This window comes from Capsicum annuum, unplaced genomic scaffold, assembly GCF_002878395.1.
Source record: "Capsicum annuum cultivar UCD-10X-F1 unplaced genomic scaffold, UCD10Xv1.1 ctg4648, whole genome shotgun sequence".
Classification (NCBI taxonomy): Eukaryota; Viridiplantae; Streptophyta; class Magnoliopsida; order Solanales; family Solanaceae; genus Capsicum; species Capsicum annuum.
In genome coordinates, this window is record NW_025854053.1 from 9,821 (window position 1) to 20,392 (window position 10,572).

General features: G+C 24.4%; 1 long non-coding RNA gene across 1 annotated transcript; it reads right to left on the minus strand.

Annotated features, from left to right (window-relative positions):
- Positions 1 to 6,559: 6,559 nt before the first annotated feature.
- LOC124892376 lies at positions 6,560 to 8,476 on the minus strand. Its single transcript, XR_007050216.1, has 3 exons — positions 8,350 to 8,476; positions 7,478 to 7,514; positions 6,560 to 6,818 (listed from the first exon to the last, which is right to left on the minus strand). It is a non-coding gene; the product is annotated as an uncharacterized LOC124892376 (long non-coding RNA).
- Positions 8,477 to 10,572: the final 2,096 nt, after the last annotated feature.

The following is a 10,572-nucleotide window of genomic DNA, read 5'->3' on the forward strand; positions in this document are numbered from 1 at the left end:
ATTGACTTTCGAAATTATATTAGTGTCACTTAAATTGAAATAGAAGATAAGACATTATAAATCACAATAATAAAAAATTTAAATTATTTTAATACTTGATTATTTAAATTATATTCGTGTCATATAAATTAAAATAGAAAAATAACATATATTGCATCTGTGCTAGCACGGACCCTTCAACGTCTTGTTTATTTATTATTTTATTATATATTATATACAGAGGAGCCATGAATAGGATGGCCAATGACATTTTTGAATTTTTACTTCATTTAAGGGAAAAAGTTATTATACCAACGATAGCTAAAATGAATTTCTAGAAAGATCTAAATATTTTTTTAAGACTCATAATTCACGCGATGCAAACTCATATCTTTTCTCTTTCTTTTTGCATTAATAAAATTCTAGAAAAATCTATTTTCTTTTCCGAGACCCATAATACATTTCATGAAACTCAATTTTTTCCTTTTCCTTTTTTATGTTGTGGATCAATTTTTATTCTTCCATATTTTATCACTATACAAAATTATGGTAATAGAATACTTCCTCCATTCATCTTAGTTGTCCACATCATCAAAATTATATATTCCGAATTGTTTGTCAATTCACAAATGGAGATAAAATATGTTTTCTTATTTTGCCCTCAAATTAATATTTTTAAAATTATAACTATTATATTCTATATATATAGAAAGGACACTTCCAACATGTCAATTTTTGACATTAAGTAAGAAATCTAAGGATATTATGATCCTCAAAACATTTGCAAGATTAGCTTGACAGAGAAGATTGTCATTTTGGGCTTTGTTGTATGGATCTTACCAATAATGTCAGAAATTGCCCATTCTTTCCTCTTAAATTACGGTAAATGATTTAAAATATATTCAAACGTTGATGAAATTTATCGTAATATGTCTGAATTTGAGACGATTTTTCCCTTAAATTACAAACCATGCTGTATCATTGAAATGTCATTTAATACTTGATAATGAAGGGCCGTAAAATGGGCCCAATATTTTGGAAAATTTTCACAAATGATAATTATAGAGTCTTAATTGTAACTTTTATAGCAATAATTTCATAATTATGAAAAATAGCAAATTGTATTTTGTATTTAAGTAAATTTTTTTTATACAAATATATATACAACAAGATTTACTGTCCTTGTTTTTACTCAAATTAGTTGTGTTAAATAAAGAATAATTATCTCATCTAATTAAATTTCCATAAATTACTCTTATTTAAATTAGTAGATTCTTTTTCCAAATCAAACTCAAATATAAAGATTATTATTTCCATGGTCTTCAAATTTTTAAAATATCATTCTCTTATATCTCTTACTATTTTTTCTTGTTAGTTTTTTTATTTAATTTCTTTTCTTTTCTATTTTTTCTTTCCACTTTATTTTCTCTTTTCTACTTCTCTTTTTTTCTTATTTTTTTCTTTTTTTATTTTTTTTATTTCTCATTTTTTTTTGTTTTCGTCTTTTTTTTTTTATTTTTTTTTTTTTTTTTTCTTTTTTCACTTTTTTTTAATTTTTTTTTTTAACTCTTCTATCTCTATCTTTTATTTTTAAAAGACAAATATCTATATCATATATACATATTCAAAATAAATAGACATACAAATCTACATATATATTTACGGTAAAAAACATACATAGATATCTGCATATGTATTTACAGAAATACATATCTGACTCACATGTATATATAAACATATAGGACACAAAATCTCTATAACAAAAATGATAATTATATACATATACATATAGGTAATAAAAAAATACATGATACATATCTTAAACAGTAAAAGAAAACAAATAAGTACATATGTTACCCTGTAAAATGACATAGTATGCACAGTTCAAAGACAAATTCAATACCGTATAAAATACATATAAATTTGCACATATATTTACAGAATACATACCTGATCCATATGTATATTCTTATTTTATATGAGTTACCTTTGTATTTTGCAAATACATATGAAGATATATAGTATATTTATGTTTGTTATTGTTTAATATGAATATGATATGTATTTCGTAAATACATATCAGAGTCATATTTGTATTTTTTGTATAGTAATATACATATGGATCAGACATGTATTCTGTAAATACATATGTAGAATTATATGTATTTTTTTGTGATGTAATATATATTATGTAAAAGAAAACATATGCATACTATGTATTTTGTATTATATTTTTCTGAAAAGTACATGTAATATAAATTTATTGTCATTATTTTATTCTATAGGTGTTGTGTGTTCATATATTCATGACAAGTGTACTTCCAAGGTTTGCACCACATATAGAATGTCACACAGTCAGTGATATTGAAGAGCGTATTAAGGCGATGTTATCAAGGAGCAGTACATGATTTTTTTTGTCATAAGAATATTTGTGGTGTCTACATGAACAAGAAGAAATGTATAGTTCAAGCGCGATTAGACAAATGTATTATGTCATAAATGTATTATAATTTTTTGGGGGTATGTGCGTGTATTTGTATTCTATATATATATATATAAATCCATATCTATATGTATTATTGTACGGTGTTGGATTTGTCTTTGAACTGTTCTATGTCATTCTAAATGGGAACATATGCAGTTATTTGTATTTTTTACTGTTTAAGATATGTATCATGTATTTTTTGATTATCTATATGTAAATGTATATAGTTATCCTTTGTGTTATAGAAATTTTGTGTCCTATACTTCTATATATACATATGAGTGAGATATGTATTTCTATAAATGCATATGCAGATACATATGTATGTTTTGTACTGTAAATACATATCCAAATTTGTATGGTTATGTATTTTGTATGTTTTTTAAATATGTGAATGTGATATACATATTTGTCTTTTCAAAATAAAAGTTAGAGATAAAAGAGTTAAAAAAGAAAAAAAAATAAAAAGAAAAAAAGAAAAAAAAGAAAAAAGAGAAGTGAAAAAGAAAAAAGGAAGAAAGAGAAATAGAAGCGTAAAAATAAATGAAAAAAAAATAAAATAAAATAAAATGAGAACAAAAGACAACAATAATATTTTATTTTAAAATTTTGAAGATCATAGAGATAATTATCTTCAAATATGAAAAAGAAAAAAAAATAAAATAAAAAATAAATAAATAAACGAAAAAGAAAAAAAAAAGAGAAAGAAAAAAAAGAAAATAAAAAATGAAAAAAAAAAAGAGAAATAGAAGAGAGAAGAAAAGGGGTAAAAGATATGGCTATATTTGGGGGAGGTGAAATAATGGAGTGGAAATAGAAAAATGTAAAGTAGTGAGAGTAATACATGCACTTGTCTAGTTAATGAGTAAAATAATGTTAATCTTGGTATATGTAATTTTACAAAAGTATTGTTATTTATTGTAATTATAGTTTTAGGTATGCTACTTTTTGTAATTTTTCCTATTTTTATTTTAAATATAGGATAAATTACATAAATCTCATACTTAAGAGACTATATTACCTAATATTCCTTAAAATTTAAATAAAATCCTATTTTTCAACTTTACTCTTGATATATATCAAGAAAATCCTACATCCTATTTTTACTCTACTATTAAATCATTCAAGATTTCTTTCCCTAAAGTATCTCCCTAATTATCAACAATTAAATAATCTTCCTTCCTGATTTTTTCTCTTTCATTAATGCTTAAATCATTTTTCTTCTTGATTTTTTCTCCTCCATTAATGATCTCCTAAAATCTCTCTCATTTTTTTTTAAATCTATTGATACATATATAAATTTATTTACTTATTCATACATGTTTATTTTTTTTAATGTTGATTCATATGAATGATAAATATGATATCATTATATGGGTATTATGATAATTCATACGATAAATACATTTTGTATGATTTTAACGGGTGATATATATGATATTAATAGGTGATACGTATTGTATTATGGTGATTCATATAGTAGATACAATTATTATTTCAATTATTGGGTGATTCATATGATATTAATGGGTGATATATATGGTATTATGGTGATTCATATGATATTAATGGGTGATATATATGGTATTATGATGATTCATATAGTAAATATAATTATTTATTTTAATTATTGGGTAATTCATATATATGATATTATGTTGATTCATATGGTAGATACAATTATTTATTTCAATTATTGGGTGATTCATACAATATTAATGGGTGTTGGGTGATATATATGATCTTGTGGTGATTCATATGTTATTAATGAAAGGTAATGGTGTAGTCAGTGTAGGAAACAAAAGTAATAATATTTTTAAAAAAGACTAAAAGCAAAATCGAAACATAATTAAAATTAAATCTAAAAAAAGCAGACTAAAATTAAAGATAAAATTAAAGACGAAAAAAAAGAAAAAATACCAAAAAAAATATATCTTTCATAATTAAAGACGAAAAAAGAGAAATAACTAAAACACCTAAATTAAATCTGAGAAAAGAGAAAAATTAGATATCTTTCCTTAAATGAAAGAATACAATGGATAAAAGAGAATCTATTATTTCCTTAAATAAATATCTTGTTAGTTTCAAATGTATCACTTTTTTATATGTATCACCATATAACATATGTATCACATTTCAAAAAACCGGGACAAAATGTAGTTAACAAAATAATTAGAATTTTATGTAATATCACTTAAAGATTCAAGGATTTATGTAAGTTTATAGGTATTTCATTTGTTTTTTAAATGATCATCAATATTTTCAAATTAGCACAATAAAAAATGATGATAGAGATACACGTTATAATAAAGTGTCAATTATATTAATGCTTTTTTATAGAATCATACAAAACAACTAAAAATTAAAAAATGGTCAATTTATAAATTTATTTTGAAGGAGTTTAGAGAATGAAATTCAACCTATTTGATGAAAGTTAAAATTAATCATATCATTCTTTACAAAGTGATAAAAATGAAAAAGTTATGGCTTCACATCTTGTTTTATGTACTATAAAATCAAGAGGATAATTTAGTATGTTTTTTTTTAAAAAATAATTTATGTACCTGATGAGAGAATATACTACCTCAAAATAATATATTTTGTTTTGAAGATTGTAAAAGTGTTGTAAAAAGATTATGTAGTTAAGTGTACCAATTATAACGTCATGATATAATATGAACAAACGTACCAATTAAATTAAATAAATTATAGTTTTAGAATTATCTTTAGTATATATAGTTTTAAAATTAAATGAATACTTTTTCATCATATATCAGTATCTTTTATTATTATTTTACTATTAATAGAGTACTCCATCAATTTTGATCCATTTAAAAAGAGAACGTCTCTTTTATTTTTGACAACTTTTTAATTAATTCTTTAAAATTAAAGAATATTTTGATACATTATACATATCTTTAACCTATTAATATAAGATTCAAAATCTTTTTAAATTTGTTAAAATTCAATATCAAATCAAAATCAGATAAATAGATAACACTAACTAATTAAACTCTTTTCTTTGAGTATGAACTAAACGTGTCAATTGTTTCCATATCACTTCAATCACATTTAATTTATTATTTCATTGAAATATATTAATTAAAAGTAATCTCAAGCCATAATTTGAAACTTTACTCATCAATAATATTATATTATATAATGGACTGAATTTTAAATAAGAAATTCAACTTTGATATGACATAATATCCGTAATGGTTTATAAATTAATTTCAATGAATTTTATAATTTTGTCATAATTATTAGAAGCTTATAAAAATAACCGTTAGCTAAAACATAATTTTAGAAGTTTGAATTTTGAAAATACATAAATACATATTCAGAAGCACAATTTAACATCTACAAGTTTTGTATTTTTTTTTTCCCTTAGAAATGCACCATTCTGTTAATATTCTATCTCCGATTTTTTTGATCTATTTTAATTTGGTACGAAATTTCAAAAAGTAATTTTTTTTTAATATTGTGATATTAAATAAAAGATATGTCAAGTATACTAAAATATTCTTTAATCTTATAATCTTGAATGTGACATGTGGAAAGTTAAAATTACAAATATTGCTAAAAAAAAAAAAAATTTTTTTTAAAATAAAATAAAAAAGAAATAAATCAAACAAATTGAATCGAAGAAAGCACTAAATAATTACAATTAAAACTTCCACAAAAAAATAAAAAATAAAAACGCAAAAAAAATAGAACATCAAAAGAAAATAAAAAATCGATGAAGAGCTTACAAGAAATTGAAAATTGGAAGAGCGATTTGATATGCAACAGGTTTCGAGGAAATAAAAAGATGAATTAGTCTGGGAGAAGGCTAGAAGATTAGAAAGATAGATGAATTCTGGACATACAAAGATAGGAGAGATTTGCAGAAGCCATTGAAAAAGGGGATAAATTCGACATTTCTATCAATTACTTTGTTCATCAATTAAGAGAGAATAGATCTGGATACTTCAATAGAGTTCCAGTACAACTAACTAAAATATTATGGAGTATAAAATTACATTTATGCCCTTGGGCGTTCACTTCTTCACCTTTCTATATAGTACTAGATAGGTATGAGCACAGGCCCAATGCGTATCACTCTTTTAAGAACTCGTCTTTTCTTCACTTTTAGCACATTGTTGCATATCATTATCATAGACATATCATCAAATCACAAAAGTATATTTTATATAATCATGGGAATACCACACTACTGAATGCAAAAGTGACACTCACATATCATAGTGACTGTTGTTTATTTACATAGGTAAAGATAATATTTATAAATTTTACAACAAGAGATGCATTTTTATTTTTGTGATCAACCTCTTGAGCATGCACGATCAAACACCTATTAAATTGAATTTAATGAGTAAATTAGTTTAGAAGTTTAAAATGTAAGTAAAGAAAGTCGATAGTTTATAGCCAAATGAATCAACATGAAGATATCACTCTATTTTTGTGTACACTTTTTATGAGAATCCATTTCTTTCACATCAAGATCCAAGGCAAGGTTTCTTAAGAGTGTACTTAACTATTCAATTGCCTAGAGACATATTAATCCTTCAATAGCACAATGTTATCTTTGTTTTTAAGTAATCTACACGTGAGAGTTGCAGAAGAATTTAGTAAATATGATATGCCTACATATAAATCAACACTAACATAACAATTATATAGTTTAGAGGTGAGGTTGACAGTTGACTTCTACTATATCTTAGCAGCATTTTACTTCTAATCATCAAAAATTTTAATGAAGTCCAAAAAGGCAAAAATTAAACTTCTATAATTTATAACACGTATAATTGAAAGTTCGCAAGCAGGTCGATAAACGTTGATTTTCAAAACAGATGTCAACTTTCTTACTACTAATCATATTATATTATTAAATAAATAATAAACTGAAATAGGTAAAGGCAACAAGTTTTTTGTCTTTGTCCCTGCTTTGTTTATGGACACGGAGAATAAAAAGGTATAAAGTACATATAACCAAGGAAATAGGTATCTAACCTTTCCACTTGACTGTCTGTATGCAGAGTAATCATACCTAAACAAGAAATCATATGAGCAAGTCAGGATGGTCCGAGAAATCAAATGGCAATCCTATTGTTAAATTTGACATTTACAAAGTTCTAGATTTGAAGCAAAATAATACTTTTATTAAGAAATTAGAGAGACATAGAGATCATAGGGGTTTATCGGTAATATTACTATCTTCAACAGCGATCTTGCATATGTAACTCACAACAAGTCAAATTGCACATACGATAGGAAATGGACTGGAATATGTAGAATCCAGTAGATAGTATAGTATTGAAGTCAAATCAAGCAGCTTTCTTGAATTGGACTTTGAGTCTGACAGTGTGTACTATTGTTAAAACAAACGTCTAACTCAAATTTTCTTCAATTTTGTAAAATCTCAAAAAGAATTCTTAAACATTATAGCTTAAACCAGAGAACTTCCTTGAACTTTCTCTACTTTTGTTAAATCTCAACAAAATTCTCAACTTATGAGAATTTTTGTCAAAGATGCCTAATTTATACTCTAATTAAATATTTTGGAGCCCAAAAAATGTAAGTATTTTACTTTCATATTCAAATAATATCTAATAATATTTCCAACCTTCAACGCTTCAACCCATTCTTATTCAAGAAAAAGTGACCAAATCAAAGAAGTTGCAAATTCAAGAAGTTACAATTTCTTAGTTACTTCACAAGTTGTATTTCCAATATTAAAATAGTAGCTCAGTGCATTGCCGCTATGCTCGGAGTCAAGGAGGATAGGACCACAATGATTTATTCAAAGCAACCTTATGTTATATTTGTACAACAATACTTATTCACCTTGGCCTAAATCTGTCATGGGTGAAAAGAACACATACCTCAAAAATATAGCACCGCGCATCAATTGTTGCAATGGTAGTCATGCTACGTGCATAAATAAATCTAACTGATGCAATGGTAGTCATGCTACGTGCATAAATAAATCTACTTCTGCGCTACAGAGAATACTAATATATTTAAAGCAATATTCATATTGAGTCAAAAAATAGAAGAATTATGATAATCAATCAAACATAACACTTCATTTTAAAATAAATTAATAATAAAGGGAACTATATATTATGAAAGAAAAAGATAAAAATATAAGAAAAAAGTAAAGAAACATACCAAAGAGAAAAGATCAAGGAGGTGAGTAAAATGAAGAGTCTCTGCTCTTATTTATTTGAATCATTAATTTTATTTTTTAAAATATTTAATTATATTTCTAGAAACATCATCATCTCTCATTTCTAGAAATGTCTTGTAATAATGAATATATTTGGTGCAAATAGAAGACACATAGACACATATTTATGTGCTAGGAAAATAATTTCTCTCTTGTTTCTTTCATGTGTCATCATTTGATCGGATACGAAATTTTAGAAATAAATAATGAATTTATTAAATTTATTATAAGATTACCCCTCTCAAGCTGTATTTCTTAATAATAATAATAATTATAAGTGGGACTTAATAAAAATAATTTAGGGATGATCTCATTATATAATTATTAAATAAGAAAAACCTTCTTTTAATTTAATTCTAGAAACATCATCATTTCTAGAAATGTCTTGCTATAATGTATATATGTGGTTCAACTAAAAGATACATGGACAAATATTTATGTGATAGAGAAATAATTTATTCGTCGTTTCTTTTATGTGTCACCATTTACTCGATTACGGAGTTTAAGATATAAATAATTAATTTATTAAATTTATAAGATTATCTCTCTTAAGTTGTATTATTTTTATTAAGTGGGACTTAATAAAGATAATTTAGGAATGATATACCATTAAATAATTGCTATAAAAAATAACGACACATAAAATAAAACGAAAAAAATATAAATCTTGCATTAAATATTTGCTAAATAAGAAAAAAATATTTTTTTATATGAACTTTTTCAAAAATATCGACGCATAAAATGAAATGAAGGAAATACAAATCTTGACGTAAAAAAATGGTGATACATAATTAAACGAAAAATATAAAAACATTGAAAGATATTTTTTGATACTTACAATAAATCAAATATATATGAAATAACAAAACTATCTTTGGTAATCACTTCTAGAAATACAATGTAATGTACTTGTGGTCCAATTATAGATACATTGATAAATAATATTCATTATGTGATAGAAAAGTGGAAACTTGAAAAGATATTTTTGAATAATAAAATAGATATGAAATATCAAAATTACCCTTGAGCTAATTATATACAATGAAATGGATATGAAATACTCAAAATACCCTTGGTCTTCCCACTCTTCACTCTTAATACTAGATAGGTATTGGTTGCGCTAAGCACGGCCCAATACATTGAATTTTGATATAATTTTTTACCTATAAGATTAAATACACCACGGAAGAATATAATGTATTTGTGTAAAAGTAAACAATATATTCATGTAAAAATTAACATATTCGAAAAATGTGATGTATTCGTATGGATTAAATCTGAAATTTTTGATAATTATGAAAAACAAATTGAGATAGAGAATAATTAGCTCTAAAAGAATTGAGAGTTAGATAACTTTTACAATTTTCTATTATAGTGTTTGTATTGGTAATGAAGATAAAAGCCTAAAACAAAAAAAAATTTACTTGACAGAGTGCAAAGTAACATGGTGGAATATGACATTTTATATACATGTATGAAATAGATAAAATATTACCAAAAGACTTTCAGATACATCTTGGTAATAGCTAGTGTAATACCAAAAGATACATCATAGACTATCCAAAAGTTATTGATAATATTTATGAATTTTAAAACTCATCACAAGCACATGAAATCATCAGTTCCTGTTACCAAGAGGCAGGAGTTATCTTGGTTTTCGAACTTTTTATCATTTCAAAAATCACAAAGAAAAGTTTTGGAGGTACCTTCGAGAAGAAAGAAAATACATTAAAATCCATCAACGATGAATAATGAAAAAGATGAAAATGAGCAGACCTAAAAGATTATAATCAATAACCTCATGGTGCATCTTTGAAAGCTAAAGAAAGGAAAGAGCGTAAGCACTATTAATTTGTACCAGCAAGAAATCACGAAC